Source organism: Enoplosus armatus, chromosome 11, assembly GCF_043641665.1.
Source record: "Enoplosus armatus isolate fEnoArm2 chromosome 11, fEnoArm2.hap1, whole genome shotgun sequence".
NCBI lineage: Eukaryota > Metazoa > Chordata > Actinopteri > Centrarchiformes > Enoplosidae > Enoplosus > Enoplosus armatus.
The window spans coordinates 22,743,327-22,761,112 of NC_092190.1; the positions used below are offsets into that span (position 1 = coordinate 22,743,327).

The window sequence follows — 17,786 nt, forward strand, 5'->3', positions numbered from 1 at the left end:
TTTAAAACCAATGTTCTCAATACCCAGTACTCTCAGTTTTGTGTTGAAAACAACTTGTGAGTTATGAAGGGGAAGGCGGTGTCCATCGCTTAAGTGAGGCGACATTGGTCCTCATGTAAGAAACGCTCGATTCGTTCTTGAGTGTCACGTAGGAGTGATTTGGGAGTATTTGTGAAATTCACCAACCAGAAACAAACAAAGTCCTCAAGTGGTCTAGACCCGTCGTACAAGACATGCACAGACCTTCTGCCTGTCTTCTCGGGAGGGAAAAACACTTGTTTGACTCAAGAGTCATAATGCTGCATGAATTTGGAATAAAATCTATAATCACCTATTGTAGGCAACAATATTCTCTTGACTAATATCTCCGTGACTGTCTCATCCATCGTGACCACCTCTCATGTAAGTCATGGAACGCTTTGCTTTAGCAAGATTTTATTTTTTTAGCATTTCGCTTCATGTCAAACTGTTTTCTCTTCATGTTTGTGACTGGCACATTACATCGTCATTGGAAGCTGTACTATTATCATTAACTTTACTGTTTCCAAAATCCAAAAATCCAATTTCTTTGTATTTTTCCTATAAAACAAAATATGGAAGATGCAGCCGCCTACACTGTACACCACACAGACCACAGTCTTGCATTCATTACAAATCATTCACATGACAGCCGTGTGGATCGACATGTGGATTTACTGTAGTTATAATGAACATATAACATATAACCTTTTTGGATGAGGACCAAATATATCTTGCTTGAAAGAGAAATGTCACCAACTCCAGCTGGCTCTCACATCCACAAAAAAGGGTTTCTAAGGTTTCAACACAGAAATTCCACAGCAGGATTTCCTCTGATACAGTAGCTCACAGCACGTCACCAGAATACCAAAAAGTGAGAAAAACGTGTGCCTAAAGAAGAACGCCATTTCACTCAGATTGTCAACCCCAAATACTAATAATCTATGGAAATTCTCTGCTAAGTGAGTATTTATTCCCATACAATTGTTAAACGGCCATAGACGGGACTCTTTGAAGAAATAAATTAGGCTGGGGTAATGATATCTCCCTTCCAGTGTTTGTACTTAGTGAGCCACGAGTCACATTGTAATTTTCTCTGCTGCCCACACAACTGTCAGAAAATAAAAGATTAATTCTGCCCACTGACTGGATGCAGCAATAAGGAAAAACAGCTTTCAGTACTAACTATAGCAGCCAGTAATAATGTGTCACATTTCTTAATCACATGCCTATTTTTGATCACTTGAGGAAACAATAATGACACAGTAGATAATGTAGGTTGGGTGATACACTTAGTCTTGTGCCAAAAGGACGGCTTTTGTACCGTTTGTAAACTGTCTTTACACCTTCTTCATTGGTATTTACTGTAATTTTTGCAGGTTTTGAGGTATGTGGGAACCTCTGTCTGTGTACTCTTGTGTACTTTTGGTTCGAGGCTGTTTTTTCTGGTTTCCTTAGTTCCAATTAAGGGAAATCTGATGATACTGTAGACACCAATGTGCTTCTGTTTGGGGAAGAACCGTTCCTATTTTCCTGTGTACAAAGCCAGGTCCAGAAAGAAATGCCTTTTCTGTTACGAGTGGGAGGACCTGACTGGTCTGCACAGAGCCCTGACCCTTAACCGCATCCAACACCTTAGGGATGAACTTGAACATTGACTGTGAGCCAGGTCTTATTGCCCAACATCAGTGCCCTTGAGGTTGGACACCCCTATTATCAGACAACAACGCCGTTATTGGACAGTACTGCAAAACCCTATATTACGTTCAATGACTGTTGCAAGCATTTAAAAAATTCTCGCTTTGTACAATATCTGTGCACGGCAGCTACGGAGTGGTTACATTTAGGGACAGATCATGGGTGTGGCATACAACTGTAGTTAAGGTATGGTTAAGGTAAGAGAACTAGCACACTTGGTTAAGGTTAGGGAAAGATTGTGATTCTGGTCAATAAAAAAGGCTGGAGTTACTAGAATTAATGCTACAACCTGGATTGGCACTGAATGTTGGCATTGGATGTAAATTCTGAGGAGTGTAATTTCTAGACATACTGGATCGAACTGAATTGCAGCAAATCAATGTAGCCAGCTGTCATATCAGCATATAAATACTCGTGTTTTTATAATAAGATATCCAATAAAATCACATGTGGTGGACAGTTAGGGCGTAGCCATACTTTTGGCCATGTAAATAGCATAGGTATGTATCTCAAATTTGTTAGTACAGGACTTTGACCAATGTCATCAGTGGCCAATTGCACAAAGACATTGAAGACTTGCGAGTAGTGTTAGGCCTGTCTTAATTTAGACGGTTTCACTGACTTATTTTAAATTTTCACACCTAAAAAGTGAGCCTTCCTGACCAGTGGCACCAACGATGTTGTGGAGCGAGTAATTAGACAGGAAGAGTTTCCAGAGAGTGCAGTAAACCTGTTGGAGATATACAGCAGTGAGGATATTGTCGTTCATTTTCATTTATCCAAGTAAAAGTATCCTGAGCCTGAGTGACGAGTTAGTTAGTTAGTTAGTTAGCAGAAGTACTGAGTTCTGCTACATTCAGAAGCTACAGCGTCTCTGCTCTGCTACAGGTCGGCACTGCACTGAGATGTTATGTCACTGGAAGTTTTTTGTATTGTTACCAAATTCTCTGGATTTTCCCAAAGTCCTTGTAACTGTTGAATTCTTCCAGAGGGGAAACATGTTCTGTTGGAAGAACGGAGCTGAGCAGGTATGACGCAGTAACTCCATTTTTTTTTTGTTTGGAAACAGTCTTGATTTACCCACAATTCATGTCAAATTAGTACTATTGCTCCCACTTTGTCCTCTTAGAGATGGAAAACCTTAAAATAACACCAATACATAAACTCTCCATCACATACCACACATGCACAGTTCAAACCCCATGTTTTCAATCTACCACAATATTTCAAGTATTGCGTGCTCAGTCATAACTCAGAGCATTTTTTGCAGACGTTGCTACTCAGCTACACTAGCTGCAGTCTCATAAGTACAGGGAGTGGGTGGGGTGGGGGGGGGTTATAGACAGTGAGAAGCAAATTTTGGCCTAACCCTTCCACTGACAGATGAGGATTCACAGCCAATGGAGTCTGTGGGCCAAGAGGGAACTCTGGGCACAATGTAATATGCATAGCACACACTGAATAATTTAGGGAAGGTTGCGTAATGCTTGAATGCTGTGTCTGCAGTCCCTAAGGTTCCACCAAATGTCACAGCTGGTCAAGCTCAAAGCCAACTTGTTAAAGATAGAACACAAGTGCTTGGTTCTGCAGATGCTGACAGTAAATATGGTAGCATGTGCTGGAGTGTAAGGACTCAGTGCCAGCCGCTGCCAGTGATAAAGTGTTTAATTAAAAATGGCATCTGTGGTTCACTGCTTAGACACAAAAAGCAGAATCAGAATGACTTTTATCAAAACTTGCAGCACATGTACAGGGATAAATATATTGACAGCCTTCTGTTGGGGACCTGCTGTACTGTATGGTGCAACCAGACACTGAAGCATCACCACGATTAAATGTTGAACCAATCCTCATTCACTTATTCATAATTCTCTTACGCAAACATCATAAAATCAGAGCTCCATCATAAGATCAATTAGCAAAGCCACAGATTTATGGCTGTTCATAAAGTAAATGGCCGAATACATCACATGGAGTCTCATCACATCACTTGGCAGGAGTACGGTTTAGGATGTAGAAGGTTTTTACTAATACTGGTGGAATAAATAAACCCTTTGGGGGAAAGACACAAACGCAAAAGAAGATTAATGACACGAGAGCTCATTTAGAGCTGCATGACAACAACATTATAAGCAGAACAACCACTCAGCGCAATAGCTGTTAATGAGTGCCAATGAGTGGCAAACACGTTCCCATTTGAGGAGGAGTGGGTGTTGGGGCTGCGAGCGCGTCCAAGTGGGGCACTAGTCAACCGTGGCCTTTCCTCTGAATAGTTCTATGGACATTAGCTTGTACAACACACTGATGTGGCTGAGTCTGTGCACTCTTCAAATTAGTTTTGACTTGAACATGTTACTATTGTCCTACAACAACTGCATTGAGGTGATGGGATCTCTGCCTTCATAACCTTCTTTAATTTCTACTCTGTTTTTTACTTTATATCTCGTAGACAGAGCAAGTACTCATGTTCATTGTCCTGATTTGAAGATTCTCAAATAGCCCATTTCTACCACAGGGACTCCTCCAGGAACCCAGGGACCTTTTTAGGAACTCAGGAACTTTACCTGCCTTTCCAGTGCAGGACCCAGAAACTAAATTTAGTTCCTCTGCCATAGTTCCTGAACTCAAAAAGTCCCTGCTCTAGACTATTACTGTCAGATGGCCTAGGAACTATCAGGGCTATGACTTGAGTAAAACATGTATTCTCACACATACACACACAGGAAGCAAGCAAAAAACTGGTTGGCACGAGAATCAATATCAGAATGAGGGATGAACATTTCTTGTCAAGTTTATTGACTTTAAAAAAAAAAAAAAAAGCTGTTTGTAAGCTTTGCAACTAGTCTAAAAAGAGCAAGAGAAAAAGGGTGTGTGTGCAAAAAAGAAACACTGTGCAAGTGCTGCAGCGAGTGAACAAGAGAAGCTTTAATATGCTCTTAGATTAATTGCTGTCACATACTAAAATAGAAACAAATGGCCGTAAAGCATGCAGCAGATCTTGAGATTAAAAGTGAGATTTGTGTTTGTGATATGATTCAAAGCTGACGAGAAGTCCTTTAAGCGCTCAGGGGACTGGATATTTGAACATCGACAATTCCATGACGACTGGGCAAACTACATCTGCTGAGGGAGATTGTGTGATACAATCAAAAGCTCCAGAACAGCTATCGGACCTTCTGGCCAGACTGATGTGCCAGCTCAGACTGTTTACTTTGGAGACGCTGTAGAGTTTCGGTCTCGTTTCCCACCTTTGTGTGTCTTCTCTTTCCACTTTTACATTCATTCACATCAGGGTTACAGCTGAATACACCCAGAACTGTGTCAAACAGCACACATTGTTTTTTGATCCATTATGTGACCATGTAATCTTCACAATTCTTCAGATGCAGTGGGAACGTGCAGGAATGTGCAAAAGGGACTGTTATGTCCTAAAGTTTACTTGATGACTATAGTTTCTGTGGCTCCTTAGGACCTAGAACCATTTGTTTGAAAAGGGAGATGCTCTCTCGCATCCTCTGCCCTTCAATTTATTGACAATATTAAGTTAAATTTACAAGTAGGCCACTACACGGTTGCTTTTATGATGGATCCACCTGCAAAGTGCACAACACTACATTACAAGGAAAGTTCAGTGCCAGATGAGATCCCTGAATTTGCTTCAGCACAAACTGCATCCAATAATCTGCCTCTTCCTGCTCTGAATCTACCACTATGCTGTGATTGACAAAATAAGAGCGGACAAGGGCCTCAAATTAGAGCACACCCCTGCAATCCCTCTAGCCTCTGACTCGATGTTTTCTTCCACCAGAGAAATAAACGAGTAACATTCTCTGATTAGATTAGAAGATTAAGAGATAGATTAGCACACCTCCTCTGCAACATGAACCTTTTAGACATCATCAATAAAGACATTTAATTAATTATCGAGCCTTATTTAACAAGCCATTCTGAATCATTCTAATTGGCTTGTTGGGGTTGCGCAAATTGTCCAAGGGCCATGTGCCAGTGGCTTTGCATTCTTCGATATCAGAAGTGCTGCTTCGGTGATACCTACGGTGCATGCGGATTGTTCAAAACAAACAGGGAAATGACCACGACACTCTCACCCTGCATTGGTGTGCATGCAGGAATGTACTAGCCTTGTCCATCACAGCTAATATGCCCATTTCATCTCTGCTCGTTTGAATTCTTCCACCCTCGCAGCACGCTAATGACGACACGCTTCATTTTCATCAAACTGTGATGAACTCGAATTTATGAGTGCAAGAAGGCGGTCCGCTGCTTTCAAGAGCCTGCTCTTCTGTGTGCCGAGCACCTACTCCAACCCCATCAAAGTTTTTGACTCTTACGCCACTGGACACGCAAGCTAAGAGTGAGATGCGGTGGGAAAAGCTTTCCATCTATGCACGCACGCAGCACTGCTCTGGATACATATGCTTATGTAACGCTGAATTATTTTGTGAGGGCGTGTGAGAGAGAGAATCCCCAAATGGGATATCTGCCATGTTGTTTTTCATCAGTTCTCCTTTACTACGCATCTCCTCCGGATCACATTGTTCTCCTCTTCCTCACCGTCACCGTCATCAAAAAACAATGTTCAGCAACAAAAGCAGGCGAACATCACAGAAACTTCTCTTGAGATTACTGTTACTAAACCGGTCCCAGTCCCTCCCTTAAAGCGAGGGCTTTTCTACCTCAGGGAAGCAGCAGAGTCCTCTTCAAAGGTGCCCGTCCTGCCTCCCAGCCTGCACCTGGATGCTGCACTGTTCTGCGCAGTCAGCAGTTATGCCTGTAACCTGCACTTCCCCTGTGGCTCAAACAGGAACATTTCCATTATCTCAAGGTCTTTCATCACTAGGTCACCTCGCTGGCACTCACTAAATACAGTAACATCATGTGTACAGCAAAAGCATGTGTGCTAAATGACAGCAGCACAATGACATGTAAAACTACACTGACGAAATGTAACCACCAATGAGTCACGCAGTGTCCTTTCTGATGTTCACATAGGCTCTTTACAAACGAACCAAGAGGGGTAAACATGAATTCATACCGACTGACATTGATTGGACAGTTTTGTCAATCAACAGAATGTGGAAATCAAATTCAAGCACTTTAATGTTAAAGGTCAAATATGAGCAGTATTAGTATTATCAGACTGCAGATTGACTGCATGTCAGGAGTAAAGACAGATACAGACGAAAAAGAGGCAGCTTGTGCAGCAAAAACCAGGGGGGTGTAACTGTGGGATCAGACACTTTTTAATGGATCTAATGAACTGCCACTGCCAATTACACAGAGTAGGATACATGCATAACACACATCATGCTTACCACTTATACTATATTATATATATATATATATAGATATACTACTATATATTATAGTCAGAAAGACTTTATTGATCCCCAGGGGGGAAATTGTACATAAGTTTGGCCAGTACGGGGATCGAACCCGCGACCTTGGCGTTATTAGCACCACGCTCTAACCAACTGAGCTAACCGGCCTTGAGAGAGACTCTTGAACAGTTCACAACAGTTCTTTAACAGTAGTTTAGCTAGTTTAGCTACTTAGTGCTGTATCTAAAAGAGACTATGGTTGGTTCTTTTGCTGTCGCACCACAAACAAACCGCATCAGGGTTGGAAGAGGGCCGAGACCCTCCTTTTCAAGCCCTCTCAGTCCTGACAGCTTTCATGGACCGCAGGCGAACCCAACGCTGACCCAAACAGGTTAGATGTGAAATCATGAGTCACTTAATGCACCCTGAGGCGAATCCAACCTCAAATAGAAAATAGAAGTGCATCCAAGAGGCATTCACTATGGACACTACTACGTCAGTAAACGATCTGTGGAAATAGTCACTTACATCGGCTGTCCTGCCTGTCTCCTGTGATAACGGCAGCTGAAATTACACTGTCGTGATCTGACGTTTTCCCTGTCTCATTAAAGCGTCGGGGGGGGGGGGGGGAGCAGCTCCGGCAAATTCAACAAACATGGTCATACAGAGGGCGCACCGAGCTGTTGTTGAGTTTATCTGATCCCTGATCAGTTCAGCCACTGAATGATCTGTGTGGGAGACAGAGCGCCGTGAGTTAGAGCTTGCATGCTTTATGTGGCAAAGTCTAACTGAAAGTGTCTTAAATTTCATCGGGATTTTATCCGAATAAGAGCAACACTTGAAATAACAAGTATAAATGGGGCCTTAGATTTACGGCCAATCCGCTAAGTCACTCCACCATATCTACTTTTGAGGAGCACTTCACCAGTCGTGCACTCACCACCACTAGTCCAACCACATTGGAAATGTGAAAACGCCGTAAAACACTCTGTCTAAGGACAGAGAGCGTTGCATGTTGTTCAGACTGTGAAGCCCCCTGAGACAAACTTGTGGTTCGTGATATTGGGCTGTATAATTAAAATTGGGTTAGGGTTACTTGACTTGACAATGCAGTGAGTCTGCAGCCCTGTTGCATGCTGGGAGCTTTCCCTTCATGCCTTCCTAGTAGAAACTCAAATTTTCAACACTCGTCCTCCTCTGCCAACTTCACTTCATCCGAATAAGAAAAAAACACTTTGGTCAAATTGTACTTTTAAACATCTTCGTCTGCTGTTGCCAACTGTTGAATGAACAGCAGCACTGTTGTGCTTTGTTCAGTGTACCTCATGTATGTTTTGAAAGAAAGATTAAATCCAATTCAGGCCCAGCTGTCTTCACTGTTGGGCTTTTAATTGGTATGCTGTCAACATGTCATTTTTGTTCCATTATCAATATACCCCTCCATCCTGCTTGAGATCAAAATAATTCTCACTGAGCTGTGCTACGAGTAAGCAAAGCTCAACATGTGTCACAAATCTCCTTTGCACATGGCTTTGCAGTAACTTTGCGCTTTTATTATTATTATTTTTCTACCTGAATTACACCCAAAGAACAGCCAGGCAGGTGGCACTGGCACGCTTCACCGGCTCACTTTAATTGGTAACCTCTGTATCTTGCAGCAAGCGCTACGTTTTTATTTGCTAAAGTAGCTGAGTGCCACTTAAAGGCTTCTGAGACGAGACGCGCTGTATAGTAAATAATGAGTTGCAGCGCTGTTTCAAGCCTATGTCTTGGACATTCTGCAGTGGCTTTAAGGCTTCCTGAACGACGGACCTGAGTCACTGCAGCTCGTTGACTCCTCTTGGAGCCTGATATGCTCGACGTCTGATTTGCATCGCAAAGCAAGTGTCACTGACATTATTGAATGTGTTAATCATACACTCATTGAAAAAACATGTTCAGAAGGACAAGAGTCCCCAAGTGTTCTCAGCAGTGCTAATATAAGACCCACGTCATTTTGCCAGTTAACCCTATAGATGCCACTGGAAGGGACTAAAGACACCAAATATTACTGCTAAATGCTAAATCCAAACTTGATGTCACCATGCTCAAAAATAAATCATGGCAGTTGTTTAAAGGTGCTGTCAGTAATATGTGTTATAACACACACTGAGTTGAAACAACGCATCTTTCAGTCCATTGCTCATTATGTAGTTTCATTTTCAAAAAGGTTCAGTAATATCCTAAAACAGCTGGGCACTGTAGTTTTTAGCAAATGTTTCTCAATCAGGAGTAAAATGTCCATTTCAAAATAAACTCCAGTGTGTGTGTGCATGGTAATGAAGGAACGTGTCAGCCATTTCTACAATGTGGCTCATTGATGTGTTTTTGGACAACAATGGAGCTCTATGGCACAGAGGAATAAGATATATCAGGCTTTAGATACACACACACACAATACTTCAGTTCATTGCTGGTTTTGGACTTTTTAGTGAGAAAAATATCCATCGCCACATGCTTTAAGGTATTAGCCTTGTCAATCAACTGTAACATTTAAAATGCGTTGCCATCATCGGCCGTCAGTCAGGCGATGATGTCGGAGTGTGTGAGGAGGTTGGGGAATGAGATACTATACTGCCTCCTTTGTCCCAAGGAGTCTATATTTAAACCCGCCATGTTTAATTCATCGTCAGCCATCGTCCTTTCACACTGGCCCTGTATCTGAGACAGAACATCAAATGCACTGAGGACTTAATGAAGTGAAATGTCACAGCCCTATGGCAGGGTTGTGCAGGTTAGAGATGGGATATGAATGTCACTCCATAATGCATTGGGCCTTACGACCCAAGGGGACAAGCAGCACCGAGGTTTGCGTGTAAAATGGATCTTCACCAGACACAACTGCTCCTCCACAGAACCATACATAAGATGTGCTACGTCTTGTCCAATGGCATTTTTTAAGGACATTAATAGTTTTTTAAGGTTGTCTGAATCACAGGAATAACGCAGGAACCCCCCAAACTCCAAAATCTGATACTCTACTGATCCTACACCTCCCATAATGCAATTCAATAGAACATTTCATTAGATCCTCCCTACTTCGTAAACGCCCACATCCTTCAAACTCTTCAGCCCCAGTTTGTAAAGCAGACTCACGTTAGAAATGTGAAGTCTGAGATAACCCCGATGACATCACCATGACGTCGTCAGGGTTATTTTCTCAGACTTGACAAAGCTGCTCCAGAGCCACAGTAGACATCATACTGTGCAACTGTTTTTACAAGCTGAGCAGACCCTCCCATGACGAGCAAACTGATCTTTATGTGTAAACTGAGTGGTGTGCTTGCTTTCCAAGATGCCTTTCAGGTTAAAAATTATAGTTATAGATAACTATATAAACTTACAGCAAATAAAACTGGAGACAACATTAGTTGAACATTAGTTCCTGTTGTTACATTAGTTACCTGTTGGCCCAGCTATCCACACCAGACTCTTCCCTTGGACATTTTGCAATGATCTAACATTGTCAAGCTATTTCTGCCTTCGCTACTTAAGAAAGGACAGTACTTCTCACTATTGGAACCAGCCCAGCATCCCAAGGAATAATACCAATGTTGGACGATTCGGCAGCTCATGACTTGCGTCCAATACCACGTTTCATTGCCAATGTAGTGTGTCATTTATGTAACGTTAAAGTGTGGAGCTCAGGGTGGTGGAGAGACCGAAATTCCCGCCCTGGATTCAAATTGCCTACCTACGCTTGAGTGAGTTTGTTTGGTTGCACTGTAAACAGACACACCGGTCGCTATTCTGTTGTGTTTCTGACAAAATAGCTGCTCAACAGGTGTTTGCTGCCCCCTGAATCCTGGGACCTGTAAACTGCACTCGCAGGTACCACTAGTAACCCTGAGTGTTGCTATATCAACCAGAACTGAAATGTGACTGGACTGCAAGGATTCAAAATGTAACCATACCATAGTTACTGCCCCAGTTTATCCAGAACACAAGAAAAAAGGCGCTTGTGGATTGTTAAAAAGCATTTTGAAAATGTTGAATGAGCAGCTCGTACGTGAGGAAGATTAAAATATGTTTTAAAATAATTACTTTTTATGTTTACGACCTCGCAGGCAAAAACAGACCAACCAGAAACACCACCGGTGGCTGGCTTTTCAAACATATTCCTCTCCATCGAGAGCGACAGCTCAAAAAGGTTACATTAATAGTCTCCATGGTGATGCATCGTCAAGAGTGCGCGATAGGGCAGGAAGAAATAAAAAGCACTTTTACAGACAGCTCAAGTTGGAGTAAAATACATAGCCGGGTGCGAGTTCAAGTGTGGATTGTAAAGTTTAAGAGCTGTTGTCATTGTGATGACGGCCATTAAGAACTGTTCCAGCATCAGGCTGTCAGCTGCAGCGTGAGTGAGTCGACAATAGACGCTGAACGTCGGTGGCACGCAGCGTATGGCTGGTGAGTCAGAACAGTACCTGCTGGTGGAGGCAGAAGCTGCTGGGTTTATTCTGACACCTTGTCAAGGCTTAAAGGGTATTTCTGGTGCAGTTCAACGTGGGTCCTATTTTTGTAGCTTTCACCATCATTTCTATCTGTTGTGACAACATCGTACTCACTAAGTTAATTGCTGAGACCTGGGAACGTGGCGACATCCCCACTAGAAAGGGACAAGAAATTCAATCAGATGATCAGACAGGTTGTGAACAACCAACGACAGTGAAGCCACGTTATCTCAACCACTTCATTTTAAAACAGAACTGCCAGCAATAACCTGTCACTGCACTGGAAATATACTACGGCAAGTAAAGTGGGTCAAAGTTGTACCTGGAAGTTGGTCTTGAACTTAGGGTTGATGTTTACAATGGTCGTCATTTTACAGTCTGCCTTTGTGTTCTCCAGATATAACTTAACTAAGCTAAACTGGAGGTTTGTTTACTGCACTTCAGTGAACACAGGATAGATGTGGCTCAGGAGGTAGAGCAGGTGGTCCGCTAATCACAGAGCTGGCAGTGTAAACCCCGGCCCCCCTGTCCACATGTCGAAGTGTCCTTGGGCAAAACACTTAAATGTGCATTATACTGTTAGAACAAGGAACAAGCAAGTAACATTTCTTTACATACATCAGCCATCTGTAAGGTACCAGAGTGTTGCTCAGGGTATGCCTGGACAAGGAGGCAGAATTTGGCATGAAAGAATGACTATTTAGGACAACAATCATTTCATTACTGACACCTAGACACCTAGATCTTCATCATCTATTCAGGACACATAGTCATATTATTTTTAAATGTGTCGTGTGCCAGGGAGTGGAAAAAAGTATGTGTGTTTTTGAGACAGTTTTATTCATCCGAGTGTAATTTATTCCCTTCCAAATCGTTTGGCATTTGGATGCAAACTGCGTTTTACTTTAATTTGTGATGCACCTGCAATTTTGAAGCCTACTTTCGACTTTTTGGATGGAATTCAGAATGAAAGGGGAAAAGAAACCCAGTACTTCTCTCTGCCCTCTAAAAAAATGCTATGAAAAAGCTTCGCAACAAGTCCAAACTAGCCTAAGAGGTAGCGAACCTGCAAGTCATTTCAGTCAGGTAAACAAAGAAATTGCCTTTTGAGAAAATCTGAGGTATGCTAAGCTCTACGATTTATCCCTAAAATGACTAATTTTAGATATCTTTCTGGCTTTTGATATACAAAACAGTGCTATTTTAATAAACATTTAATTAACACAAACAGAGAGATATCTGGTCATACGGTTTTCGAGATGCGTGGTTCTGAAATCCTTTCTCCTCATATTAAATGAACTCTGGTCACAGCCACAAAGCTGAGTCGTCTCAGTGTGAATGGGCTGTGACTGGTGGTTTTAACCCTCTGCAGGCCTGCTGCTGAGACCTGTCAGCTCTTCACCTACAGCCAATACATCACTGTCTTCCCTCCACAGGCAGGTGCGAGCCAATCAATACCCTCCTTCATAAGAATCCCACCGAATGGCCTTCAACAATTACCCCGTCATCGTCATTAGGGCAGTACCATATCCTATTATCACAGCAACATGCTGCACTTATCAAGGTGAAACAGCAGTCACAATGATTTCCATTAAAAGGCTTTATACGCTGGGCTTGGCTTGACCAGTTTGTTTCTGTGGTGTATTCAATTTGACGAAAGTCTGATTTTGCTCAGAGCACAGCTGGGTGCACCTCCCCCCTCCAACCTGAGCCGAGGTCTAAAAGCCATAAGTGAAAACAGCCGAGGGGGCGTGCAGTTCCTTTAATACAAATATATGTTTAAAACTGTCGAATGCGGAGCTGTGGTCACAATTTTAAAAGAGAGAAACACAGCAAAGAAGAGAGACGTCACCGTAATCGTCGGTCAATGTGAATTGTGAAAACAAAAACACCAAAACTACAAGAAGGAATACCTGTCCAGAAATGTTGCAATACTAAGATGATACGAAAGACTTTTATTTTACACCCATGATTCAAAAGTAAAATACAGCGTCATGCATCTCGCGGCCATCGATCAACCTGAGCTGATACACAGTACAACATATATCACACGTGAACATCATCAGAATATATATTTTCTTCTATTCATTTATTCAACCCTGGGCAGGTGTAGCCTCTGCCTACCTAGACCTACCATTCAGGCAGATGCGGAGGGATCAGATATTATGGGATCGGTTCATTAGGTCCATTAAGCTGGACTACAGACGGAAAAACACAACACCTCCTGATAAAAGACATCACGTCCTCTCAGAAGATTGAACAAAGGAAAGCTGGATAATGAAAACAGGATGAGGTAACGTGTCAGCTCACACGCCTCTCTCCATTTGGAAGGTACTGGTTAAATAGCTGTTGGGATCATCAGCCTTATTTTGGATACACGTTTATTAGACACGCTTCGTTTTGCTTTGAAGCAAAGGGAAGTGAATAAAAAATGTCCGATCTCACCAATCATTTTGGACAAGGCTGAAAGCATTTGTCAAATAAATATGTGATACAGTAACATTGAATTGATCCCTACAGAACTCATAAATATCTCTTAAGTAAGATAAGTGTGTGTTGTATGGTTTAACAGTCCTTGGCAGGTGAAGCAAACACCTGTTGGTGGATTGTTTGGCTGTCTACTATACCGCCGTCTGTAGAAGTGCAGAAGTTTTGAACAATCCAACGGCGATGTGATGGAGTCAGACCGACAGCACCTGTGTGTGTCCCTGTAGCTGATTTACACTGCAGTTTATCAATGTGGTTCAACAGAATACAGAAAACAACAGGTTTAAAACGGGGGTCTGGGGAGAGTGACTCTCCTCCCAACCTGGCGCTTTCATTTTCTGTTAGTGGGAAATCAGTGGACGAGACATTTTTTTCCCCACTGACGTATACTCTCTGTCTCTCACACAGAGGGCAGGAAGAGACAGACATTTCATGTCTCCACTGTATTACATTATTACTGTGTTTCGTCCTGTTTTTTCCAGCCTAAACATCGTGCACTGTGACATGACGGCTTCCTGGCAGTCCTGCCTTTTTATGGCTGGACACCTTCATGATTTTCTATTTTGGTAACTATTTGTCCATTTTTTTCCCGTGTTGGGCTATTATACAAATGATAACGTGTCCAAGATCCAACCTACAGAATGGTAGGTGTTTTTGAGAAATAGCAGTTTTGATAACAGCGCTGAATCACCAGGCTTCTGTTGCACTAATGGCTGCATTCATGTCTGAATTCAGCGCTGTGCAAAAGCAAGGGCACAGGGAGAACAGTGGTGAATTCAATCTCTCCCTTTTAATCAGTGTCTCTCCCTGCCCAGAACAGTGATAATGGGCATACCGGGGGCCGCAAAAAAAAAAAGAAAGGATGTTTCTGGAGCTTAATGGAAGATGGAGAAGAAGAGTGAGATACGTCAGGCTTAACGGAGGGACTCGACAAATGAGGAAGCTTTTCCCAACCAGAATATTTGGTCTATGAGAAGAGCTGTCCGGCTGATCTCAGCTCAGGAGCTGCCGAGCAGTAGCATGCAGCCATTTACAACCTTCACACTCAAACAGTCGTGCATGTCAGCAGAGACCAACACACACACACACACACAGTCTTTCCACTGCACTGAGGCTTTAGCAGCAGTTCCCAGCACAGCTTGGGAAGTTTCTAATGTTAATTCATGGGAGGCACCAGAGCATGCAATCCCTAATTAACCCCTGAGATTGTTGCTGCAAAGGCATGCAAGGGGAAAAGCAGTCGAAAAAGAATGCCATTTACTTTTTCAAGACTCTGTTTCCCTGCCACAGATCCAAATGTTGCACAGCACTTTGCAGATCATTGGCAGCTGACAGCAGTGTGGCAGATCTTTTATATCCTTTTGCCACCAGACTGAGTGGCGGGGGAATAGAGATTAATTGGCGTGATCATGTAGCTAATTAAGAAAATGAAAGAAAATCAAGGTGGGTTGGTGGCTCAACGTGAGAAGACTCACTGAACTGAGCGGGCGAGGTGATTAGTCATCTAGTGAAGGATACAAGTCTGCTGGCACACAAACATCTATCTGAAACCAGACCGTGATCTGGCACTGACACGCAATTACTGCATGCTTTACACTTATTAAGAAAATGTGCACGCTATCTTAAGCCCACACACCCATGAAATATACCCATGAGCATACAACTTCAGTTCCAGTGTGTCAGCGCATCCATTTCCCACCACAAACTGCAGCTTGGGTCGCAGCCCATTCATTGGCAGTCCGGCCAAGAGCTTCACATCGCATGCCAAATTCTTGATTTATAATAAAAGGTGTGGAAGGAAAACAATGATTCACCAAATACTGCCCCACAGTGAGAGTAATGGGATGTGTCTGTGCCAAGGTAAGTGGCTCATCCGAGGAGGGAACATTGGTGGTAAAGATCATCTTGCCATACATGCAGTGTGTCTGGTGTTGATACAAATGAGCATCAGAGAGATTGGTGCTCATTTCCTGTGCTGAAGCACACCTGCTCAGTTAAGTTGAAGGGCCTAATTTCCATCGAGGATGGTGGAGACTGAGCTAATAAAGTTGGCACATTTATGTACATTGCCTTCAGTTACCTTCAGTTAGCCCTCAGTTTTTGGCTTCCCTAACCCTGTAAACAGCCCGACAGGAAGCCCTGCAGACACTATTTGGGACTCAAGAAACTACTCATCCTTCTTTGAGTGTTTCTGGGGTTGTTTCAGTGCTACAACTTGTGTTTCTATTATCGATTAATCTGGCAATTATTTTCTCAATGAATCAAATAATCGTTTTGGTCTAAATTTTCAGAAAATAGTCATGAGCTCTAATCCCAATTTGCTGAAGTTCAAGGTGACATCTGACCAACAGTTCAAAGTCCCCAAAAATATTCAGTTTACCATCACAGAGGACACAGAAAAGGAGAAAATCTCTACAATTAAGAACCTGAAACTAGGTCCTGGTTGGCCTGACCTGGCCTGATTCATCATTTCAGCGCTAGCAAATGTATATTTTGATTTTGTGCAATGTCATTATTCTAATAAACAGACATTACAGTCAAAGCTAATGCAGCAAACGTCAGTGTTCCTCAAAGTCAAGAACTGATCCTTTGGACTGATCCTTTTTTTTCCTGGTTAATGAACCCCAAACTTTACAGCACCACTGGCTTCTGAAACCAAACCTATATATTCTCAAAGTCCCATACTAAAAAACAGAAAATACAAAACAATGTTTCATGCACAAACATTTCAAATATTGAAGCCGTTTCCATGGCAGAGGATTGGTTTATTGGGTTTCAACAGTATTTGTAGAAGACTTGCACATTAGAAAAAGGATCAAATACTAGACTCTGCACTCGAGGCACGACAGAGTGTGAGCAGGGATGCACGACATAAACGTGGGAGTGAAGCAGATGATGCGTTGGATGGAAATTGTGATTTTCCATCGGCTTACGTCAATAATTAGGCCAGAATGGGAAAGCATTTATCACTGACAAGGACGCACACTCGACCGAAAGATATGACTACTGCATTTACACCTCTAAGCGTCATTATCCACTCATTTTTTTGCTGCAGGCATTTCACCTGTTAATAATATATAAGATACTGTAAAATAAAATAAAAAAGTGCCTATGGGAAACCAGCAACTTGGCTTGGAAAGAGCAGGTACAAAAGAAATGTTCAGCTATCCATCATTTTACAATAAAGCAACAGAGCACATTCCAATAAGAGAGTGGTTAACTGCCTCGATGTGTTAGGGAGATACAGTAGAGCGGTAGTTGTTCCATCTATTACAGAAAATATCGATGCACTGCATTTTTCCAAATAATTCATTTAAGTGGTAGGGCATTTCAGTTTCATGTTCACGTAATTGCATGTGTTTACTTCTGGGGGCGGCGCTGTAAAATTACACACCCAAACAGCAAAGCTTGGGATTTATTAATCTGTCGGCAACAAGCTGCTTTTCAGGTAATAAAAGAAAGATGAATTTGATTGCAGAGAACTGACAGGCCGCGCTGCTGACTAGTAATTGGGTGAAGCCAGGTGGTAATTTGCACAACGTAAACAGTATTGACGGCCAAAGGGTCAATAATGGATTTACAGAGATTACTGCAGCACTGACCGTTTATTAAGGTGAGCGATGATTAGTATGAGTATTAGTATGAGAGGGGGGAGGTACACAGCTGAATACACGTGTGTCTGACCTCAAACCGTATGTACTGTACAATTCTGAAGAACCAGATCGATGTACCTCATTCATCATTTGTGGAC

General features: G+C 42.4%; 1 protein-coding gene and 1 non-coding gene across 3 annotated transcripts in view; both read right to left on the reverse strand.

Moving 5' to 3' along the window:
* LOC139292904 (inactive dipeptidyl peptidase 10-like) overlaps positions 1-17,786 on the reverse strand; it is a 155,884-nt gene that overhangs the window by 48,289 nt on the left and 89,809 nt on the right. The gene's annotated exons all lie outside the window — the stretch shown is intronic.
* Positions 7,150-7,223, reverse strand: trnai-aau (transfer RNA isoleucine (anticodon AAU)). The gene has a single exon. It is a non-coding gene; the product is annotated as a tRNA-Ile (tRNA).